The sequence below is a fragment of the Hemiscyllium ocellatum genome, chromosome 4, assembly GCF_020745735.1.
Source record: "Hemiscyllium ocellatum isolate sHemOce1 chromosome 4, sHemOce1.pat.X.cur, whole genome shotgun sequence".
Taxonomy (NCBI): Eukaryota; Metazoa; Chordata; class Chondrichthyes; order Orectolobiformes; family Hemiscylliidae; genus Hemiscyllium; species Hemiscyllium ocellatum.
Window position 1 is genome coordinate 57,344,443 of NC_083404.1, and position 23,163 is coordinate 57,367,605.

A 23,163-nucleotide genomic window follows, 5' to 3' on the forward strand; every position below is an offset into this window, starting at 1 on the left:
CTGTACAGCCGCCCAACTCCTGCACTCAATACTCTGACCAATAAAGAAAAGCATACCAAATGCCTTCTTCACCTGCAACTCTGCTTTCAAGGAGCTATGAACGTGCACCCCAAGGTGTCTTTGTTCAGCAACACTCCCTAGGACCTTATCATTAAGTGCATAAGATTTGCTTTCTCAAAATGCAGCACCACGCATTTATCTGAATTAAATTCAATCTGCCACTCCTCAGCTCATTGGCTCTTCTGATCAAGATTCCACTGTAATCCGAGGTAACCTTCTTCACTATCCACTACACTTCCAATTTTGGTGTCATCTACTAACTTACTAACTGTACCACTTATCCTCACATTCAAATCATTTATGTAAATGACAACAAGTAGTGGACCCAGCACCGATCCTTGTGGCACTCCACTGGTCACAGGCCTCCAATCTGAAAAACAACCCTCCACCACCAGCCTCTGTGGATCACTCAAGCAGACTGCTGCACATTGCTATGATTCTTTTTGGTCAGTCAGGCATCCAAAACGTGTTCTGCAAATCAAACCACTGAAAAATTCACATTAAGTATAAAGTTTCCATCTGTCTGATACACAGCCCAGCTCTCCCCTTTATGAAACACACTCAACTACCTAAGTTGGGTTGGCAACCTTATTAACAGAGAGATCCATTTTTAAAAAGTATTCAAAAGTAGGAACCACAATGCGGTTACTCAAGGAGTAATGCCAATGAACAATAAGGACAGAGATGGAAACTGGACACAATACAATAAGAGGCTGGTTGCAAAAATAGGAAAAGACAGGAATAACTATTATTTCAATGTAATTTCTGCTATTGCTCGATATCAGAACACATTGGAACATGCTCAATCAATCTTCTACCTTTGAGCCAGTTCTGTATCCAAATGGCTAGTTCTCCCTGTATTCCTTGAGATCTAACCTTGCTAACCAAGGGGAACCTTGTCGAACCTTACTGAAGTTCATATAGATCACATCTACCACTCTGCCCTCATCAATCCTCTTTGTTCCTTCTTCAAAAAACCCAATCAAGTTTGTGAGACATGATTTCCCACGCACAAAGCCATGCTGGCTATCCCTAATCACTCCTTGCCTTTCCAAATACACATACATCCTGTCCCTCAGGATTCCCTCCAACAACTTACCAACCACTGACATCAGGCTCACTAGTCTACAGTTCCCTGGTTTGTCCTTACCAACTTTCTTAAATAGTGGCACCACGTTAGCCAACCTCCAGACGTCCGGCACCCCACCTGAGACTATCGGTGTTAGAAATATCTCAGCAAGAGGCCCAGCAATCACTTTCCTAGCTTCTCAGAATTCTACCTCTCAGCAGAAGTTGCCAGACCTGCTGAGCTTTTCCAACAATTTCTGTTCTTGAGAAAGTGAGGACTGCAGATGCTGGAGATCAGAATCGAGAGTGTGGTGCTGGAAAAGCACAGCAGATCATGCAGCATCCGAGGAGCAGGAGAATCAACTTTTTGGGCATAAGCCATTCGCTTATTCCTGATGAAGGGCTCATGCCCAAAACTTCGATTCTCCTGCTCCTCGGATGCTGTCTGACTGGCTGTGCTTTTGTAGCACCATACTCTTAATTTCTGTTTTTGATTCAAGTAGGTGGCTCACCATCATCTGCTCAAGGGTGATACAGGGATGGACAACGTTCGCATCAACTCTGACAGAAATAATAAATTAACTCCTTGTTTAGGCCCTGACCCTTTCTGAGACTCGGGTAAATGCCTCTGCCATTGTCTGCTGTTTTTACTTGGCTGCCTTTTGTTGAGCTAGCCTGACCCATCCCCTGTCCACTCATACAGCACCCATATGGTTTGCAGTCTGGTGTCGAGCTTCCGTTAGTCAGGTAATCAGTCAGCTCCCTCTGCTGTTGTCCTCAGGCTAGTTTATTTTCTCAGTCAGCCTCTGAGTTACCTGCAGTGAGTGTAGGAACTCCAACGCTTTCCTCCAAGTGCCAGTACCCAGCGCCTGTACAATGAACTCCCCTTGTACTTCCTCAGAGTGTAGAAAGTTAAAAATCTTTTTTTATTTCAAAAATATACTTTATTCATAAAATACTTTGATGATATATACAAGTGGACATGCTATACATATGTAGACTTTCCATTTCTTTGCCTACTGAAACAGATTAATCATTCCTATTTACAGGTCTGTACAATTACATTTTTTTAGCTGAGACGTCAGCAGAGCCCAAATGACTGCATGGGCCCCTGTTCTTCGTTAGGCAGGCAGATGTTACACGGTGGTCTTTCCCCACCGCGCCTTGGCGGCAGTTGCCCCAAGCTTCAGCGCGTCCCTCAACACGTAGTCCTGGACCTTGGAATGTGCCAGTCTGCAACACTCAGTCAGGGTCAACTCCTTCAACTGGACCGCCCAGAGAGCGTCCTTCACCGAGTTGATGATCCTCCAGGCACAGTTGATGTTCGTCTCGGTGTGCGTCCCGGGGAACAGGCCGTAGAGCATGGAGTCCCGTGTCACGGCACTGTTTGGGACGAACTTCGACAAACACCACTGCATTCCTCCAGGTTAACCTGGTGTTGTGTGATTTTTAACTTTCTACACCCCAGTCCAACACCGGCATCTCCAAATCATCCTCATGGTGAGAAGACTTGCTGTCTGCTGTGGGAAGAGTGTCGCAGAAACTGTCTCCCTGGATCCCCATACCGGGATACGTGCTGATGTGTGATCCTTTCCACCAGGATTTCTGCTTGTGTGTGTTTTAATGGATGTTTCAGTCCCACTTCTTGAGTTGTTTCTCCAATTGGCCACACATGGAGCTGTAGGCTGACGTCAATGGGTCTTTTGCTATTTCTGTGGAAGCCGGAGCCACTGTGGGGGAGAAGTAAGGGATTTCTCTCTGGGCTGCAGTTCGACAGCGTGAACACTCCAGAGGTGCTTGGCTCCTCACAGTCAATCTGTTTCAGCACAGTGCGAAGCTCGAGGTGTTTGGGTAAGTTTTATTTCGAGGTTTTTGGCGTGAGAGGGGGGAGGTGGGGTTGGGTTATTGTGTGTGTGTGTACATTTAGCCGGATTATAAATGAAGCTGGCTGCAGCTCTGGCTGAGAGGGTCTTATCCAGGGTCCCAGGGATAGCCTCTTGACTGTGAACATTCCCCGGCCCGCCCTCGGTACGCCCCGGAGAAGTGTCCTGTCCAGCTCCGGGTTAGGACACTGGTCCAGCAATTATATACAGCCCTGAGGTTTTCAATGCTGTACTATCCCTGGGCTCCTGATGGGAGGTGCTGGGGGGTGGATGAGGAGACGGTCTGGGAGAACAAGGGACACTCGGCCGAGTGCTGGGCTTGGATTGGATTGGATGGGAAAGAGAGGACTTTTTCGTAATCCCTTGTTGCTGCGTGGGAGTGAAGTTCACAAATCTCAAGGGCGCTTCACCCCCACCCCCCGCTTTTATTTCTTTTTCACATCCAACAGCCCTGCAGTACCTGATCACTGGGATGGGAGGGATGCGTACAGATTCTGTTTGGAACCAGTTCAGCAATTTACACCTACCTCAGGAAAGCATCGCGTTCTTCCAAGAGGGTCATTAGCATCTGTGTATTATTATCGCATGGAGTTCTCTTAGATTTTGTTACACACAGCAGCACGCCTTGTAACAGATCCTCTCTCTCTCTCTCTCCCGTCAACCGCCAAGTATTAGACAGTACACACTGGAGTGCGTGAAGAGTGAATGGTTTTCTGCAATCTTTTTGACGTTCTCATTCTGAGCAAATGGTTCATCAATGTGCTATGTCACTGCCTGGTCTGCGTATATGTAATCTGATTTGTATTTTCTAAACCGTGTGTATGTGTATATACAGAGGGAGTCTCTGTTTAACTGACCTGGGGGCTTCTGATTTGGACGCCTGAGAAACAGAAGCGCTCAGGAGGCAGCCAGTGAGGAATAAGGACCAGGGCTTTTCCCACGGGCCCCTCATCAGAAGCAGAATTTTGACAAAAGTGGCAGCTGATGGTGTGCTAAGATTTCAAATGCATGAAGGACGTGGAAAGCATATTACAAGGCTCACTGTGTTTGGGATATTCTGATGGAGGGCCTCATTGGGAGCTTTAATCAGCCTTTCTCTTTCACACTGCCTTTTATAAATCTCAAGCACTTGCTGTTTTGATCTGGAAACAACTGGAATTGTTGATTCTCTTATGCAAGTGGTAGTGTCAGGTTATTGGATATGTACTGGAAACTTTCACAGTGTGGTTGGTTAGGGATTATTTACCAGTCATAGAATTGTCACATTGCTGATATCTGGCTAATGTGTACCTTTTTTTGTTATTATGTCATGATTTGGAGATGCTGGTGTTGGACTGGGGTGTACAAAGTTAGGAATCTCTCAACACCAGGTTATAGTCCAACAGGTTTAATTGGAAGCCCTAGCTTTCAGAGTGCCACTCCTTTATCAGGTGGTTATGGAGTACCTGATGGAGTGGTGCTCCAAAAGCTAATGCTTTCCATTAAACCTATTGGATTATAACCTGGTGTTGTGAGATTTCTAGCTTTGTTATTAGGCTGGAAAAAGATATCTGCACTTTTTTTTATCCCCAAGCAAACAATGGTTTGAACCAGAGATGGGCTACTCATGAAGCTGCAACCAGACACGTTAGTGGTTTCTGTCTGATTTCAGGCATGGTGTCTGTACACCTGGAGCAGAAATAGCCACGAGTACAGAGAAAAAGGGAATGGTGTGGCATTATTAGGTAACAGATCATGTGAAGTTTCTTTCCTTGACATGATTAGCTACATCCACTAAAGTGAAATTAATGTAAATTAAATAGAACAAGGCATGACTCTTTCATGACAGCAGTAAAGATTGTTAGACTGTTTTAGTTTCCACACAATTAATCATGCCAATAAATGAAATGCAGATTTATTTTATTTTAGTCTAACCAGCATTACCTGTGCTTACCATGTGGGGAGCTCTGGAATGAGGAGACAGTGTTATGTGGGAGACCTGCTCATATTAAACTAAGATGAGGTGAATTTTTCTTCCCTTCTGGGAATGGAGGTTGCAACATTGAGTATGTTCAAGGCTTGGTTAGGAAGAACTTGATTGACAAGGGTTGTGAGGGCAGGCAGGAAGATCAACTGTGATTTTATTGAAAGTTGGAACAGTCTTGAGGGGCCGAATGCCTACTGCTGCTCCCAATGCTTGTGTTCTGGCACAAATATGCCAAGACAGGACAGGTCTGTCAAAGAGTTGGCCTGGACATGATGGCCTGTCACTGAGCTTACAATTATATTCTGATGGATTAAAGTACAGTTAAAATTTGTTTATTCCAGTAAAACCAGTCAACTTTCTCTGCTGTCCATTTCGTTTGACCTACTTTTTATCTCAGTTGGCTTCTGGCAAAAGTTCAGTTGTGTGATTGGTCACAATTCAACATGCAGCTGGCTTTATTGAAATAACAATAACATTTGAATGTAGCTGTAGTTTCTTGTATAACAAGTCTGAAGATCTAATGATTCTAATGTATCAATAAGATGTATGCACAGAATTGAAATGTAAACCTGGCAGCAGTGTGTACTAGATAGCGATTGTTGTATTCTTCAGTCAACCTAAATAGGGAATGCAAATCTAGGCTGCAGAAGGGTTACAACTGAAATGTTGACTTCTCCACCTCTCGATGCTGTGTTCTCCCAGCCTCCTGCTTGTCTCCCTTGGATTCCAGCATTTGCAGTTATTTTTGTCTGTAAATGATGTATGTAAGCTGAGTAGGATTAAAATTACTGATGGGTCACCTTTTGAAGCCAGGTAACAGAATGGATTGGAAAATTCCTACAAAACCAAGGGTAGACTTTGAGGAGAGGATTTAGACTAACAAGAAGAGGGGAACCCAGAGAAATCAGCACTGGGGTGACTATTGTTTGCCATCCACATCAATTTCCTAACTTGGATATTTGGATAATAATTTGCAAGTTTGTACTAAAATACAAAAAGATGCAAAAGAGACTTTCGGAGGTTTAGGAGAAAGTACAAAGAAGCTGTATTGGGAATGAGGAATTATTAAGCAGGTTGGGGGCATTCTCCCCAGGAAAGAGAAGACTGAGAGGAGATCTGATGTTCTTTAACATTTTATAAAGCATTTTATATATGGGATGCGGAGAAAAGAATCAAATGCTGCTATACAGAGCAAAGTTGTGATGAGTAATCAGGAAAAAACAAGTCTTGGTTATTTATAATTGAATAATTTATGAAAGCTGTAGCATAAAGCTTCACTCTGGTACAAAAGGTAAATGAACTGTTGGATTGCATTAACAGATGGATAACGTTCAGTAGGTAATAATTTGTATGATTGTGACATATATCGCTGGCCTAATCTCACTGTGTACCATCCTGGTTGTCTAATTGTGGGATGGATTTTAATATTTTTTGAAAGTTACAAGCTCAAGTACTGTTTTCTAGTTGAGAAAGTTGGTTTCTTTCTTTTGGAAAAGAGGAGACTAGCAATTTTTATCTGATACAGATTCCTTCTCCGGTTCAGTAGCATCAGCCACTTTCTTAAGTTAGCCTTGGCTTCTGACCCTGTTGGGAATTCACTTACACTATCTTATACTTAGAATCGTAACCAAAGATGTAACAATATTCTCTTCAGATCAGGATAGGTGACTCGTGTCTTTTTCTTTTTTTTATATAGATATTTTTATTAGAAATTTAACATTTTTACAAACTTACAAAAACAAAACTCTCAAGTACAAACATTGATATACAATTAAATCTTAAATAAATAATAACCAAAATGTAACAAAAGAAAAAAAACAAAACTCAACTACAACCTACAACTAACCAGAGTGTATAATTAAGTCTCTTGCATTATTCAAATAAGAGAAAGGAGAAAAGAAAACCCAAGGGATAACACACAAATTGGGTAGTGAGATACATGCTCGGAATATGTTAACATCAAATGTAACAAAACCTGTATTCATTCGGGATTCCTCTCCCAAGGAGCCCTGGACCAGCCAGGTTTCGTGTCTTTTTCATATGTATCCCTCTTAGTCTCTAGTACAGCAGATTAAGGAGTTCAAATCATTAGCTATTTTCCAGTTTGAGGTGTATTGTATATAGTAACAGGTAAAATCACAACACATTTCAGTTGCTAGTTATTTCTACATAACAGAAAACCCAAGCATGTTTTGCAAACTTACTTCAGTGATATGTTTTTGCTTGATTAGTGAACTAATTCTTCTGTATTCAGTTGTACATCATGGGTCAGAACCATTTTCGTGAAATCTCCTGCTTTTCTTTTAATGTTCTTGTTTGTTTTTTAATGAATATTTTGGTAATGAGAATTTTTCTCACGGTGTCAAAAAGCATCTGTCCTCTACCTACCAATGCCACCTTCTCCTACACCTCTACGAATCTCCGATTTCAAAAAAACACCCAGACAGCTAAATAACTTGCCCTTTTTGTTTGTTTCTGAAATTTAATGATTTAATCTTAATTTAAAGCTTCCTGTTTATATTCAAGTATAAAAAAAATCAACATTTGCTCTCAAACTCCTAGCATGTCACATAATTTTGACCTACCTCCATATTTCTGTGGAACAACAGACAGATCCCCAGTAATGGAGACAGAAGGCCTTTGAGCGGTTTCTGCTAGTCTGCCACTCAACTCATGCAGAGGGCCTTTAGAAATCTCAGGGCAAGCAACATAAATGACCAGTTCTGTCTTTGTTTTTCCCACCTGTCTTCTGCCAGAATCCCCATGGAATGTCATGGTCTGACATTTGATGCTTTCTGGTTTATTTTCTGGATTATGAATGGACCAGCTGCTGCAATTTCTGATTTTAAGAGTGGGGAAACTTCCATTCTAACTGGTTTACTGAAGAAAAATGAAGATCTAAAGCATAATAATGACTGAGAGTGACCCTTCGATGCATTAGCGGAAACTGCAAGGATTGTGCAATGGCAGAACTGCAGGAAATGAGATTAATCCTCGGAAAACAATGGCTCATGAGGCTAAAGGCAATTTGTTCCTCAAATTCTCATGTTCATAGCACACTAACTACTAATTCTTTTCATGAGTTAGAATGGTGTTAACCAGCTTGGCATTATGACTAAATTAACATGTTGTGCAGTAAGCTGGCCTCTTCCGAATTCAGGATTTTATAATCATAGAATTCCTACAATGTCGAAAATGGTCATTTTTGCGCATCGAGTCTGCACTGACCCTCTGAAGAGCACCACACTCAGACCCCATTCTATCCCTGTAACCCCACATTTCCCATGGTAATCCACCTAATGTACATAATTCTGGATTAGCAAAATCAATCCACCTAACCACACATCTGAGGAATGTGGGAGGAAGCCAGAGCACCTGGATGAAACCCATGCAGACATGGAGAATGTGTGGAATTCGCACAGTTTCCCAAAGCTGGAATCAAACCGAAGTCTCTGGCACTATGAGGCTCCAGTGCAAACTACTGTGCCACCGATGTGGCCTCATGTCTATCAGAAGATAGTCAGATCATCTCCTGGATTGGTTTCTCTCCCCTTCACATCCCAACTCAAAGAATGATCTCTCCTTATTCAAAACTCACTTGTTCATTGCTCTTTGTTCATCTGTGTTTGCTTCACATTCTAAATATACACTCTATAGCATCTTTATAAGAGTTTCAGAAATTGATTATCAAAGGAAATGTGTGTTCAAGGAGGAATTAAAAATAGTTGAACATGACAGCGGTAGTATTGAAGATGGGAGGGGCTTTTACCATTCACAATTGACTATTCAGCAAATTGAATTGTAGTCTCTCCAATTCTGGGCTATATTTGTCAATTATACCCACTTAATATTGATCCTTTGTATTCCTGCATAACAACTGGCAGACACAGCTGCACCAACTGATCACTTTCAGTTGGGGAATCTGAAGAGTTGTGATAATATGGAGGAACTTTGGCACGGTAAAAGAGAATTTTTGTTAAATCACAATGTAACCATGTTTAATATTATACTTGGTCCCCAAAATAGTAAATACTGAACTTTCAATCCTCAATTTAGCATTACATTTCCCCCAGTCATTGTTTGTTTGCTTAAGGTAGTTGTCATCTATAAAGATGATGTTGCCATCTCGAGATGTACCTCTGGCTACTTAATGGGAAATCAAAATAATATTTTTAGATGAGTAGGACCAAGAGAGCAAACATTCAAGGTTGTTGAAAGTAAATTTGGTGGGGGGGGAACACAAATTTTTTAGAATGTGTGAACTTAAATGTCTACAATCATGGCTGACCTTCTGTCTCAACTCTGCTTCTTTGCCACTTCCTCCTTTCTGTTGTTTCTTTTTTCCCTGAGAAATCTAAAATAGATTCAAGTCTGGAATAGATTTAAGAATAGAACAGACAGCCCCAAAGACACTCGACTCATTGAGTGAAGAAACTTCTCATCCCACTCCTAAACGATCAGCCCTTTTATTCTGGGACGCTGTTTTAGGTTTCCTCACAGAGATCATTTGAAACCTTTTTACAATGGTACATATTTCAAAGAGATAACCTCTCTGCAGAGACTAGCTAGCAGCTAAAGCAGGACCCCTGGCAGACATAATTAAGTCAACCTGTTTAGCCCTGCTGTGGCGTACCTCTGGAGCAGAATATAAGAACTAGGAGCAGGAATAGGCAACTCAATGCCTTGCACCTCCTCTACCATCTAACACAACCATGGCTGATCTCATCTTGGCCTCACTTTCCACTTTCCAGCCTGATCCCCATAACCTTTCAACCCGTTACTAATTAAAAATCTGTCTGCCTCCACCTTTAATTTATTGAGCATCCCAGTCTCTACCGCGTTCTTGGGGTAGTGAATCTCACAGGTTCATGACTTTTCTTTGAGAAAAATAATTTCTCCTCATCTTTTTTTTAATTTACCACCCTTTACCCTAAAACTATCATCTCCTCTATATCATGGGGAACCATTTGCTTGACATCTACATCATCAGGCCCCATTAGCATTTTATATACCTCTAATTATATCTCCTTTTTTATTCTTCTAAACTGCTGAATCGCTCCTCACAAGGAGCCTTTCATCTCTGGAATTAATATTGAGCACGTTCTCTGAACTGCCTCCAATGCAATTATATTCCAGTGGAACTTGAGCCCAGGCCTCATGGCCTAGAGGCAAGGTTGTTATCACTATATCCAAAGACTCCTCAGGATACTTGGTAGGGTGATTAGAAACACTAAACTCATTTGAGAACGAGTTACTCAATCCCATAATTAGTCTGTGGTAAGGCAGTTCCAAAATTATGAAATTTGACTGGTTGAAAGGGCTCTTGTCTATCTTGATGAGTTTTACAGAAGGCTTGTACTTGAACATAGTAATGCTGTTTCTACAATTAGGGGTGGCATGGTGGCTCGGTGGTGACCACTGCTGCCTCAATGTGCCAGGGACCTGGGTTTGATTTCACCCTCTGGCAACTGTCTTTATGGAGTTTGCACATTCTGTGTGGGTGGATTTCCTGCAGATCCTCCAGTTTGGGGCTGAGTGGGGATGAAATGTCTACATCTAGAGTGGTAAGCCCATGGAAGTCTCTGCCTCATGATGGTTGAGGTCAACGTTTTCAAGGAAGGACTTCAATATAGATCCTGCAGTTAAAAGGGTATTGAGAGAAAGTGGGACTTTAGTACTGAATCAATAATTAGCCATGATCGTACTGAATGGTAGAACAGGGCTGAATGGCCTGCACCTGCTGTTATTCTCTATTTCTATGTTTCCTCCCATAGTCCAAAGATATGCAGGTTAGGTGGACTGGCCATGCTAAATTGCCCATAGTGTCCAGGGATGTGTAGGCTTGGTGGATTATCCATGGGAAATACAGGGTTGCAGATGTGGATCTGGATAGGATGCTCTTTGGAGGGTTGGTGTGAACTCAATGGGCTGAATGGCCTGCTTCCACACTGTAGGGGAGTTCTATTGTTCTAATTGGCCAGTCTGCCAGGGTAAATAAACTTCCCAGGAATTATTGTAATAAAGTATTGTTTCCATGGAAGAAGAAGAATTGTTAATAGCAGTCTCCTTTCTTCTGCACCCCCCCCCCCCCACCCCACCCCAAACAAATTCTCCTTTGTGTGTTTGGAAACTGAGGCCAATGATGGCTGCAATTTGGGCGAATAATAGACAAATCATAGGAAGATTAGTTTGAAATGGAAGTAGTGTGAATTTGATTATTTTGTGGGAATAAAGAGATCTATTTATAGGCATTTTTGCTTTTGTGCTATGAACGTAACTTTAGAACATTCCCTGTAGCCTTTCATCAATATTTAGTGATTTCCTGGTGTGTTTTCCCCTATTTACTTTACCTCCGCAATCACGACAAACATTTGTAAACCATTTCTTCAGCAGCTAACTATAGATTCACAGAGCAAAGCCTTCATGGGCGAGTTATTTTCCTGTTTAACAAATCCTAAACATTATGATTGTTCCTTTTAATTTGCTGTGTTTAAGTCTCATTGGTAATTTGCATTGCTGTCACAGACTGAATACTGGATTCATTTCTGATCAGTGCTACAGCATTTAGTAATTGCTGTAGCTATAATTGAATCTTCTGAGTTGCAAGTAGGATGTATCCTCTGAAATAACTGTTTTTTTAAAAAACACATATCAATAGCTCCTTAATTGTATGGAAGCTAAGCAGTCCTGTTGACTTACAGAGCAACCTGCTGAGAAACTATGGGTGCTCCCAAGGATTTGTCTTGCTTCAAGGCTGTAAGATCCTGTCAACTCCTTTGTGGCAGCTTCTACATAAGCTCAGCCTGGGTCCATTCATGTTTCTGAGATTTTCAAGCAGAATTTAGTGGCTTGTTTCTGTTTAAGGCCCTCCAATGTATTGTTGCTGTTGTGTGTGCCTGGTTCAAGTGGCATTTACTATATTACCCATCCAAAAATTCCAATCCAATTGTACCTGATCACAGGCTGGACTTCCTTGACCTTTCCTGTGGATGAAATGACGTAGCAATAAAATGGTAACTAAGAACTGAAGGCTTATGTTGAGATGTGGTGCATGATGTAGTTTGTGAGGAAGAAATATATTGCTGCTGTAAATATTGTAGAAAGAGATTTTCTGTTCAGTTGTATGGATTTTGCATCAGCCTGTTTCTGAATGCTGCAGAAACTATTCAATCTTCCACGTTCAGATTAAAATGTGGTGTTTCTGCCATTGTTGGTTCCCAGCCTTGGATTGAAGATAAATGAAAGTGACCACACAGTATTTGCTGCAAAAATAGCTTGCCTATCAAGGCTGGGTGACAATGAGTTTTTAAAAACTGACTGTGTCCAATTGTACTGGGCAAGGAGGCTTGATAATTCTAATTCTTGCCCTCCGCTGCCATCTTGGCCATGCTTTGTGCCAAGAATCCAATATTATTTTGGCATCCAGCCTTGCTGATGTGATAAGTAATAAGAAAAATACATTTTGTCAGTACTTCACCCATGATTTCACATTGGAATGTACCTGACCAAATATAGATGGAATACATTCCATGTACTCTGTCGGTCTCTTCGGACTGAATGGGCAGGTGGTGGTGAGCAAACTTGTATAGCAGCAGACTGGCAAATTCTCTCTTTGAAATCCCTATGGTCCAGAGAAGTCAACTGTAAGTGCACATTTTCCAAAAACTGCACAAGTCTATGTCAGCAAGCAAAACCTATCATGTGCTGAGAATCGTTCTGGTCTATCTTGGAACCTGATTGGGTTTGACTATATAAGAAGCATTTGCCATTTCAGTATTTGATCCATTTCTCTTCTGCCATGGAGTTGGTAGCAGTCCTTTAATGAGACTGCTGGTTTATGTAACGTGTGCACTATAATTTGCATAATTTTTTAAAAAATGGTTTTGATTCAGATGTATTGGTTTCATTCACCACTTATGCGGTTTTATTAACATCGATCCATTGTCTGCATCTATAGTCAAGTAAAGAGACAAACTGGTGTCAATTCCATTTAATTGTAGTAATCTATATCCAAAGATGATGGCTGCAAAATTTAAAGAGCATGTTTTAATATGTTAGTCTCTGCAATTTGTAAGGAAATTCATTAATTCATTAAGTCTCTGTCTCTTGATAAACCAACAAGAGTTCTAGATTCAGCAGGGATAAGTGAAGTTTGTAAGTTCATAAGCATCCAGTAGCTAACAACTGTTACACCTTTCTTAAATTAATATTTACCCTGGTTGTAAACATTTATCACTTGACACTAGATTATTAATAGTAATCCTAATATAGGAGAAAGAGACTTGGGGCTAGATTTTCCTACCAAGGGAGCATGGGTCAAGTCAGTAAGTTTCCCAACTTGGCAGATTTGCCTCTATTTAAAGGGCATTATGGGCAGTTTGTGTTCTGGGCAGGACAGTCAAGTTTACTGACCTAGAAGCAGATTGTAGGTGGCCTTAAGGCCCCTACCTGAGCATCTGAATCTTGGAGCACAGTCAAATATTCATTATGAACCATCTGGGAACTGTAACAGCAACAACAGACACCTGATTCTCCACTTGGGCTCTTTATGAATACCTGGCTGAGCTCCAAGACTCAAGTGCATAAGCTCAGCAGGTGTCTGGAGAAACTGAATTGGTGTGTTTGTTTGATTGACATCTTTGAGGCTATAGTTTATTTTTTCTTGTGTATGTTTATTCATACAAGATTAAGAAGTGTGAAGTGGATGCAACTTCCATTTCTGCTCTTTTAATGAGCCTGTCTGAACATTTTATGGAAAAACTGTTCTTTTCCCAGTGGGTGTTTCCTTTCTCATCATCTCTTCAATAGTTGCCCATTTTTTTATGGCTGTTTGGTTTTGTACACAGTGTGGCCTGGGTGAAGGGGCACGAGGCGGCATGGAATATCTTTGGGGTTTTGCCTTTCAAAAGGTTCCTGAATCCAGACTGTGTGGGTTTGTGACAGCTATGTGGCATCGTGGCCCATGAATGGTGGAGAATCTGGCCTAACTCAAATGAAAATTTATGGAAGTCTGAGATGCCTACCCCTGCATTGGAACTGGGGGGTGGCTTGATACTGACCAACCTTATCCCCATGCTGGTGAAGATTGCAACTGCATGGATTGGATCCTGCCTACTGCTTTTTATATAGCTCTGGAGTTGGCTCAAATCCAGAAAAAAAACTGGCCGCAATCTGTCTTGATAATTTATCAGTCACTTTCCATTAGTCTAGCATTTCCAGGTTGTTAAGGAAAGAAGCAGATATGCAGCAATATTACTGCATTTGGCATTAATAGAAATGATCGCTATTAATGAGGATGTAATAGCAAATCCAGCCTGGAATTGGTGAGACTACGGTTCAATTTCTTTAATAGTCAGGTTTGAATAATAAGACTTTATTCCCTGAATGTGTATGAACAAGAGCACATTTCTTTCCATCACTTAGTTGCCATAAGAATATAGACGTTGGTTGCCTGTTGGTCAGCAATTATCATTACAGATGATTGAACTGCAACAATAGTATTTAAATCAAGAGTTCTGAGGTATTTCAGCCAATGATAAGATAATGCATGTATATGTTCGGATTATGTGTGACTTGGAGCAGAACATCGAGATAATGGAATTCCCTTGACATTGCTGTTTTTGGCCTTCTCGGTGAGCGAAATTGCAGTGTTAGGAGGTGTTGTCCGAGTAGCTTTGAGTTCATAAACTGCAAGTGAGTGGCTGGTACACAATAGCAGTTATTACGCAAGTGACAGAAGCCAGAATACTGAGGCCTGGATGAACACAGTAAATTCTTGTTGTTATGCCCATCCATGTGTGATTGAGCCTTGTAGATGGAGTAGTTTTTAAAGAAGATTAACCTTCTTTTGCTCCTTTAGTTGAGTTAGAGATTCATAGCATGGAAACAGACCCTTTTTTTTGGTCCAACTCCTCCATGCTGACCAGTTGGAGGATTTAGTCCCATTTCCCAGCATTTGGCCCATATCCCTCTAAACCCTTCCTATTCATATACCCATCTAGATGCTTTTTAAATGTTATAAGTGTGCCAGCCTCCACAACTTCCTCTGGCAGCTCAGTCCATATATGCACCACCCTCTGTGAAAATGTTCTCCCTTTAAATCTATGCCATCTAGCTTTGGACTCTCCCTCCTCAGGGAAAATACCTTGTCTATTTATCCTATCCATGCCCCTCATGATTATATAAACCTCCTAAAATCACCCTCAGCCTCAGATTCTCCAGGGAAAACAGCCCCATCCTGTTCAGCCTCTCCCTATAGCTCAAATCCTCCAGCCCTAGCAACATGCTTGTAAATCTTTTCTGAACCCTTTCATGTTTCACAATATCCTTCCTATAGGAGGGAGACCAGAATTGCATGCAATATTCCAACAGTGGCCTAATCAATGTCTTGTACAGCCTCAACATGACCTCCCATCTCCTGTACTCCATACTTTGACCAGTAAAGGAAAGCATACCAAACGCCTTCTTCACTATCCTATCTACCTGCAACTTCACTTTCAAGGAGATATGAACCTGCACTCCAAGGTCTCGTTGTTCATCAACACTCCCTAGGACTTTACCATTAAGGTGTATAAGTCCTGCTAAGATTTATTTTCCCAAAATGCAGCACCTCTCATTTATCTAAATTCAACTCCATCTGCCACTCCTTGACCACTTGACCCATCTGGTCAAGATCCTCTGTAATCAGAGGTAAACATCTTCACTGGGCAAAAGTGAGGACGCAGATGCTTGAAACCAGAGTTTAGATCAGTGGTGCTGGAAAAGCACAGCAGGTCAGGCAGCATCCGAGGAGCAGGAAAATCAACGTTTTGGGCAAAAACACTTCATCAGGAATAGTGTCGGTCATCATTACTGGAGATGGAGAGGTCCAGGAAAGGGAGGGAGATGTTAGAGATGATCCAGGTGAACTTAAGGTCTGGGTGGAATGTGTTGGTGAAGTTGATGAACTACTCAACCTCCTCACGGGAGCATGAAGTGGCGCCGATGCATTCCTGATGAAGGGCTTTTGCCCGAAACGTCTATTTTTTTTTCCCTTGCTCCTCAGATGCTGCCTGACCTGCTGTGCTTTTCCAGCACCACTGTTGTAAACTACTTCGCTGTCCACAACACCCCCAATTTTGGTGTAATCTGCAAACTTACTAACTATACCTGCTGTGTTCACATCCAAATCATTTATATAAATGACAAAGCAGTGGACCCAGCCCTGATCCTTGTGGTACACTGCTGGTCATATGCCTCCAGTCTTAAAAGTAGTCCTCCACCACCGCCCTCTGTCTTCTACATTTGAGCCATTTCTGTATCCAAGTGGATAGTTTGCCATGTAATCCATGTGATCTAAACTTGCAAACCAGGCCACCATGAGGAACATTTTCAAATGCCTTACTGAAGTCCAAGTAGATCACGTCGCTGCTCTGCCATCATCAATCTTCTTTGTTGCTACTTCAAAAATCTATATCTAGTTTGTGAGACACAATTTCCCCCACAAAGCCATGTTGACTACCCTTAATCAGTCCTTGCCTTTCCCTGTAAATTCTGTCCCTCAGGATTCCCTCCAACCTACTCACCAGCCTATAATTTCCTGACTTTTCCTTGCCACCTTTCTAGAACAATGGCACCATATTAGCCAACCTCCAGTCTTCTGGCACCTCCCCTATGGCTATCGATGATATAAATATCTCAGCAATGGACCCAGCAATCCCCTTCCTAGCTTCCCACAGAGTTCTGGAGTACTTCTGATCAAGTCCTGGTGATTTATATACTTTTTGTTTTCGTGTTTTAGGACGTCCGACACTACCTCTTTTGTGTTTATTGACATTGACATTTTTCAAGATGTTGTTTATTTTGCCATATTCTCCATCTTCCATATCCTTCACCACCATGAACACTGCTGTAAAATAGTATCTCCCCCATCTCCTACAGTTGAAAACATAGGTGGCCTTACTGATCTTTAGATAAAGTTGAAAATGTGTTGCTGGTTAAAGCACAGCAGGTCAGGCAGCATCCAAGGAATAGGAAATTCGACGTTTCGGGCACAAGCCCAGCCCTATACTCTTTCTAGATAACCTTTTTGTCCTTAATGTACTTGTAGAATCCTCTGGATTCTCCTTAACCCTATTTGCCAAAGTTATCTCATGTCTACTTTTTGGCCTCCTAGTTTCCCTCTTTAGTATGCTCCTATTGTGTTTATATCCTTAATTTCTGCTATCTATACCTGATACATGCTTTCTCCTTTATTCGTGATCAAAATCTCAATTTCTCAAGTCATCCAACATTCCCTAAACCTACTAGCCTTGCCTTTCACCCTTGTAGTAACATATTGTCTCTGGCTCACTCTGTCATTTTCAAAGCTTCCCATTTTCTAGCCATTCTTTTTACTGGCAAACATCCGCCCTCAATCAGCTTTTGAAAGTTCTTGCCTAATAACATCAAATTTGGCCTTCCTCCAATTTAGCAGTTCAGCTTTTAGATCCAGTCTATCCTTTCCAACACTATATTTTAAACTAATAGAATTATGGTTGCTGGCACCAAAGTGCTTTCTCACTCCCACTCTTTTTTTTTCCCCCCAAAAAAAAAAGTCAAGTTTTGCACCTTCTCTAGTAGATACATCCACACATTGAATGAGAAAATTATCTTAACACTTAACAAATTCTTCTCCATCCAAGCCCTTAACAATATGGCAGTCCCAGTTTATGTTTGGAAAGTTAAAATCCTCTACGATAACCACCCTATTATTCTTCAGGAATTAGGATAGTGTGCCAAGCAGGCTAAGATAAAAGGTAGGGAGGAGGGACTTGGGGGAGGGGCATTGGAAATGCGATAGGTGGAAGGAGGTTAAGGTGAGGGTGATAGGCCGGAGTGGGGGTGGGGCGGAGAGGTCAGGAAGAAGATTACAGGTTAGGAAGGTGGTGCCGAGTTCGAGGGCTGGGACTGAGACAAGGTGGGGGGAGGGGAAATGAGGAAACTGGAGAAATCTGAGTTCATCCCTTGTGGTTGGAGGGTTTCTAGGTGGGAGATGAGGCGCTCTTCCTCCAGCCGTCGTGTTGCTATGGTCTGGCGATGGAGGAGTCCAAGGACCTGCATGTCCTTGATGGAGTGGGAGGGGGGAGTTGAAGTGTTGAGCCACGGGGTGGTTGGGTTGGTTGGTCCGGCTGTCCCAGAGGCGTTCTCTGAAATGTTCCGCAAGTAGGCGGCCTGCCTCCCCAATATAGAGGAGGCCACATCGGGTGCAGCGGATGCAGTAAATGATGTGTGTGGAGGTGCAGGTGAATTTGTGGCGGATATGGAAGCATCCCTTGGGGCCTTGGAGGGAAGTAAAGGGGGGAGGTGTGGGCGCAAGTTTTGTATTTCTTGCGGTTGCAGGGGAAGGTGCCGGGAGTGGAGGTTGGGTTGGTGGGGGGTGTGGACCTGACGAGGGAGTCGCGGAGGGAGTGGTCTTTTCCATACGCTGATAATGGAGGGGAGGGAAATATATCCCTGGTGGTGGGGTCTATTTGGAGGTGGCGGAAATGGCGACGGATGATATGATGTATATGGAGGTTGGTGGGGTGGTAGGTGAGGACCAGTGGGGTTCTGTCCTGGTGGCAATTGGAGGGGCGGGGCTCAAGGGCAGAGAAGTGGGAAGTGGAGGAGATGTGGTGGAGAGCATCATCGGCCATGTCTGGGGGGAAATTGCAGTCTTTGAAGGAGGAGGCCATCTGGGTTGTTCGTTGTTGGAACTGGTCCTCCTGGGAGCAGATGCAGCAGAGACGAAGGAATTGGGAATATGGGATAGTGTTTTTACAGGGGGCAGGGTGGGAGTAGATGTAGTCTAGGTAGCTGTGGGAGTCGGTCGGTTTATAGTAAATGTCCGTGTTGATTTGGTCGCCCGAGATAGAAATGGAGAGGTCTAGGAAAGGGAGGGAGGAGTCTGAGATGGTCCACGTAAATTTTGAGGTCGCGGTGGAAGGTGGTATGTAAAGTGGATGAACTGTTCAACCTCCTCGTTGGAGCACGAGGCAGTGCCGATGCAGTCAGTCATCGATGTATTGGGGGGTGGTGCCAGTATAGCTGCGGAAAATGGACTGTTCCACATATCCTACGAAGAGGCAGGCATAGCTCAGTCCTCGGTAGAGGTCTTACCCTCATTCCTGTACGTTCTCGGATTAACGAGTTCGACACGTGGCGCGCCATCGAACAATTCTTCCGCCGCCTTTGCCTCTGCACCTACTTCTTCAACCAGGATTCTCGTCCACTCTCTGATGACCCCTTCTCCTGCCTCCAACACACCCCATCCACCCGGACACTCTGTGCTGGCCTCTTACCTGCCCTCGATCTCTTCATAGCCAACTGCCGCCATGACATTAAGCGCCTCAACCTCTCCACCCCTCTCACCCACTCCAACCTCTCACCCTCAGAACGTGCAGCCCTCCACTCCCTCCGCTCCAACCCCAACCTCATTATCAAACCGGCAGACAAGGGAGGCGCGGTGGTAGTTTGGTGCACCGATCTTAACACCGCTGAGGCTAAACGCCAGCTCGCGGACACCTCCTCCTACTGCTTCCTTGACCATGACCCCACCTCCTACCACCAAACCATCATCTCCCAGACCACTCATAACCTCATCTCCTCAGGGGATCTCCCATCCACTGCCTCCAACCTCATAGTCCCACAACCCCGCACCGCCCATTTCTACCTCCTGCCCAAAATCCACAAACCTGACTGCCCTGGCCGACCTATTGTCTCAGCCTGCTCCTGCCCCACCGAACTCATCTCTGCATACCTCGACACGGTTCTGTCCCCCTTAGTCCAAGAACTCCCCACCTACGTTCAGGACACCATCCCCGCCCTCCGCCTCCTCCAGGATTTTCGCTTCTCTGGTCCCCAATGCCTTATCTTCACCATAGACATCCAGTCCTGTACACCTCCATCCCCCATCACAAAGGACTCAAAGCCCTCCGCTTCTTCCTTTCCAACCGTACCAACCAGTACCCTTCCACCGACACCCTCCTTCGACTGACTGAACTGTTCCTCATTCTGAACAACTTCTCTTTTTCCAATCCTCCCACTTCCTCCAAACCAAAGGAGTAGCCATGGGCACCCGCATGGGTCCCAGCTATGTCTGTCTCTTTGTAGGATATGTGGAACAGTCCATCTTCTGCAGCTACACTGGCACCACCCCCCACCTTTTCCTCTGCTACATCGATGATTGTATTAGCGCTGCCTCGTGTTCCCACGAGGAGGTTGAACAGTTCATCCACTTTACCAGCACCTTCCACCCCGACCTCAAATTTACCTCCTCCCTCCCCTTCCTAGACCTCCATTTCTATCTCGGGCGACCGAATCAACATGGACGCTTACTATAAACCGACCGACTCCCACAGCTACCTAGACTACACCTCCTCCCACCCTGCCCCCTGTAAAAACGCCATCCCATATTCCCAATTCCTTCATCTCCGCTGCATCTGCTCCCAGGAGGATCAGTTCCAATACCGAACAACCCAGATGGCCTCCTCCTTCAAAGACCACAATTTCCCCCCAGACGTGGCCGATGATGCTCTCCACCGCATCTCCTCCACTTCCCACTCCTCTGCCCTTGAGCCCCGCCCCTCCAATCGCCACCAGGACGGAACCCCACTGGTCCTCACCTACCACCCCACCAATCTCCATATACATCGTATCATCCGTCGCCATTTCCGCCACCCCCAAACAGACCCCACCACCAGGGATATATTTCCGTCCCCTCCCCTATCAGCGTATGGAAAAGACCACTCCCTCTGCGACTCCCTCGTTAGGTCCACACCCTCCACCAACCCAATCTCCACTCCCGGCACCTTCTCCTGCAACCGCAAGAAGTACAAAACTTGCGCCCACACCTCCCCCTTTCCTTCCCTCCAAGGCCCCAAGGGATGCTTCCATATCCGCCACAAATTCACCTGCACCTCCACACACCGTTTACTGCATCCGCTGCACCCGATGTGGCCTCCTCTATATTGAGGAGACAGGCTGCTACTTGCAGAACGTTTCAGACAACGCCTCTGGGATACCCGCACCAACCAACCCAACTACCCCGCGGCTCAACACTTCAACTCCCCCTCCCACTCCACCAAGGATATGCAGGTTCTTGGACTCCTCCATCGCCAGACCATAGCAACACGACAGCTGGAGGAAGAGCGCTTCATCTTCCGCCTAGGAACCCTCCAACCACAAGAGATGAACTCAGATTTCTCCAGTTTCCTCATTTCTCCTCCCCCCGCCTTGTCTCCAACCCAACCCTCGAACGCAGCACCACCTTCCTAACCTGCAATCTTCTTCCTGACCTCTCTGCCCCCACCCCCACTCTGGCTTATCACCCTCACCTTGACCTCCTTCCACATATCACATTTCCAACACCCCTCCCCCCAGTCCCTCCTCCCTACCTTTTTATCTTAGCCTGCTTGGCACACTTTCCTCATTCCTGAAGGGCTCATGCCCGAAACATCGATTCTCCTGCTCCTTGGAAGCTGCGTGACCTGCTGCGCTTTTCCAGCAATGCATTTTCAGCTCTGATCTCCACCATCTGCAGTCCTCACTTTCTCCTACCCTATTATTCTTGCCAATAACTCAGATCACCTTTAAAAATATTTGTCTCTCAATTTTCCTATTAAGTACTGGCAGGTCTACAGTACAATCCCAATAATGTGATCATCCCTTTATTTCTCAGTTCCACCCAAATACTTTCCCCGACATATTCCCAAGAATATTCTCCCTAAATACTGCCAAAATGAAAAACAATGCCCCCCCCAAGATACTACTACCCTCAAGGATCTTTTTGAACTCCTGTCTAACTTCATATATTCTCTCTTCAGAATCTCATCCCTTTTCACTTTGGATTGACAATGTGTACAAAAACTCCTGCTGATCCCTCTTCCTTTTGAGAATGTCTGTCCAAGATATCTTTGATCCTGGCAACAAACCATTCTGATATCTTGCTATTGGTTGCAGAAGTCTATATCCCATAGAGAGGCCCCCATCACAGTCGATCACTTGGAATCCGGCGTACCCCTTGTTACATTAAAGCCAGTCTTGGAACCAGAAACCTGGCTGTCCGTGCCAAATCCATGTGAGTCCATCATTCCTACATTTTCCAAAACTGTATATTTGCTTGAGATGGGGATAGCCACAGGAGACTCCTGCACTAGTTGTCTACTTCTATCCTTCCTGGAGGTCACATCTCTACCTGATTGTTTGTTCAATTTATCTCCCTCACTGCAACTGCCATCCATCACACCCCCTACTCCTCTAAATTCCCCATTTCCTCTAGCTGCTGCTGTAACCAATCCATGCGATCTGAAAAGATTCACAACCAAACACTTCCTGCAGGCATAGTCACCATTTATCATGGAAACTCTCCCTAATCTCCCATCCGACAGGAAGATCACATCTCTCCTAAAGGCCATCAATGCATCTTAATCAGAAAATAGCATCATCATACTCCTGTAAAAATACTGCTTCAGACTAGCTTAGTACATTTTTTTAATCAAGGGACAGATCTCAATAACGTAATCAAAAAGACCCCTTTCTACTCGCTGTCGATTTACAGAAGAAACTTAGTAAGATTACAGTTTAAAAAGCCACTTGACTGCTCCTGTGCTGTGAGCTCCCATACCCCAGTTTCTCTTCGGTAAGCTGTGCATTTTGCTGTTTTACTTACTTTTCTTAGAACAGATTCTTCTCTCTGTTTGAATCACTGCCCATGTGGTCATGCCTTTGAAAAATGTCCTCATTTTGAAAAGTGCCATCATTTTTGATTTTTCTTTCCCCATACAGTTCCAAAATAATGCATCAGTAATTGCTACTCCTAAAAATTGAGGAAATCAGCTCAGATTCCTTTTGCTTTCTAATATTCCAAATTTAACTTTTGGTCAGTGGTGAATGTATTTGGTGTCTGATTTAGTCCAAGTCCTGTGCTAAATTTTACAACTTCAGAGGATTTGAGTGGTGTTGGGTGCTGGTATTTCTACTGTGTAACCACAATTCTATTTGAGATAGAGAGCAGGCCGTTGATCTAGGAACCGAAGGCGGTTGTACTGGGAATGCTGCGTTCCATAAAATATTACTTTTTTTTAGTATCAATAATTTGAGATATGATTTATGGTAAGTGCAGCATTCTTGGAAGGAATGGGTACATATTCCCAAAGATTTCATACCTTTAAAAAGGGTGCCCATTTT

The 23,163-nt window shown here is 43.7% G+C and overlaps 1 protein-coding gene across 7 annotated transcripts in view; it reads left to right on the plus strand.

Moving 5' to 3' along the window:
- The first annotated feature begins 2,857 nt into the window (after window positions 1–2,857).
- Window positions 2,858–23,163, plus strand: part of LOC132815383 (neurocalcin-delta) — a 313,099-nt gene continuing 292,793 nt past the window's right edge. For all 7 annotated transcript variants that reach the window (XM_060824272.1, XM_060824270.1, XM_060824276.1 and 4 more), the window contains exon 1: window positions 2,858–2,979. The gene's annotated coding sequence lies outside the window, so the exon portion shown is untranslated. The remainder of the gene's footprint in view (window positions 2,980–23,163) is intronic.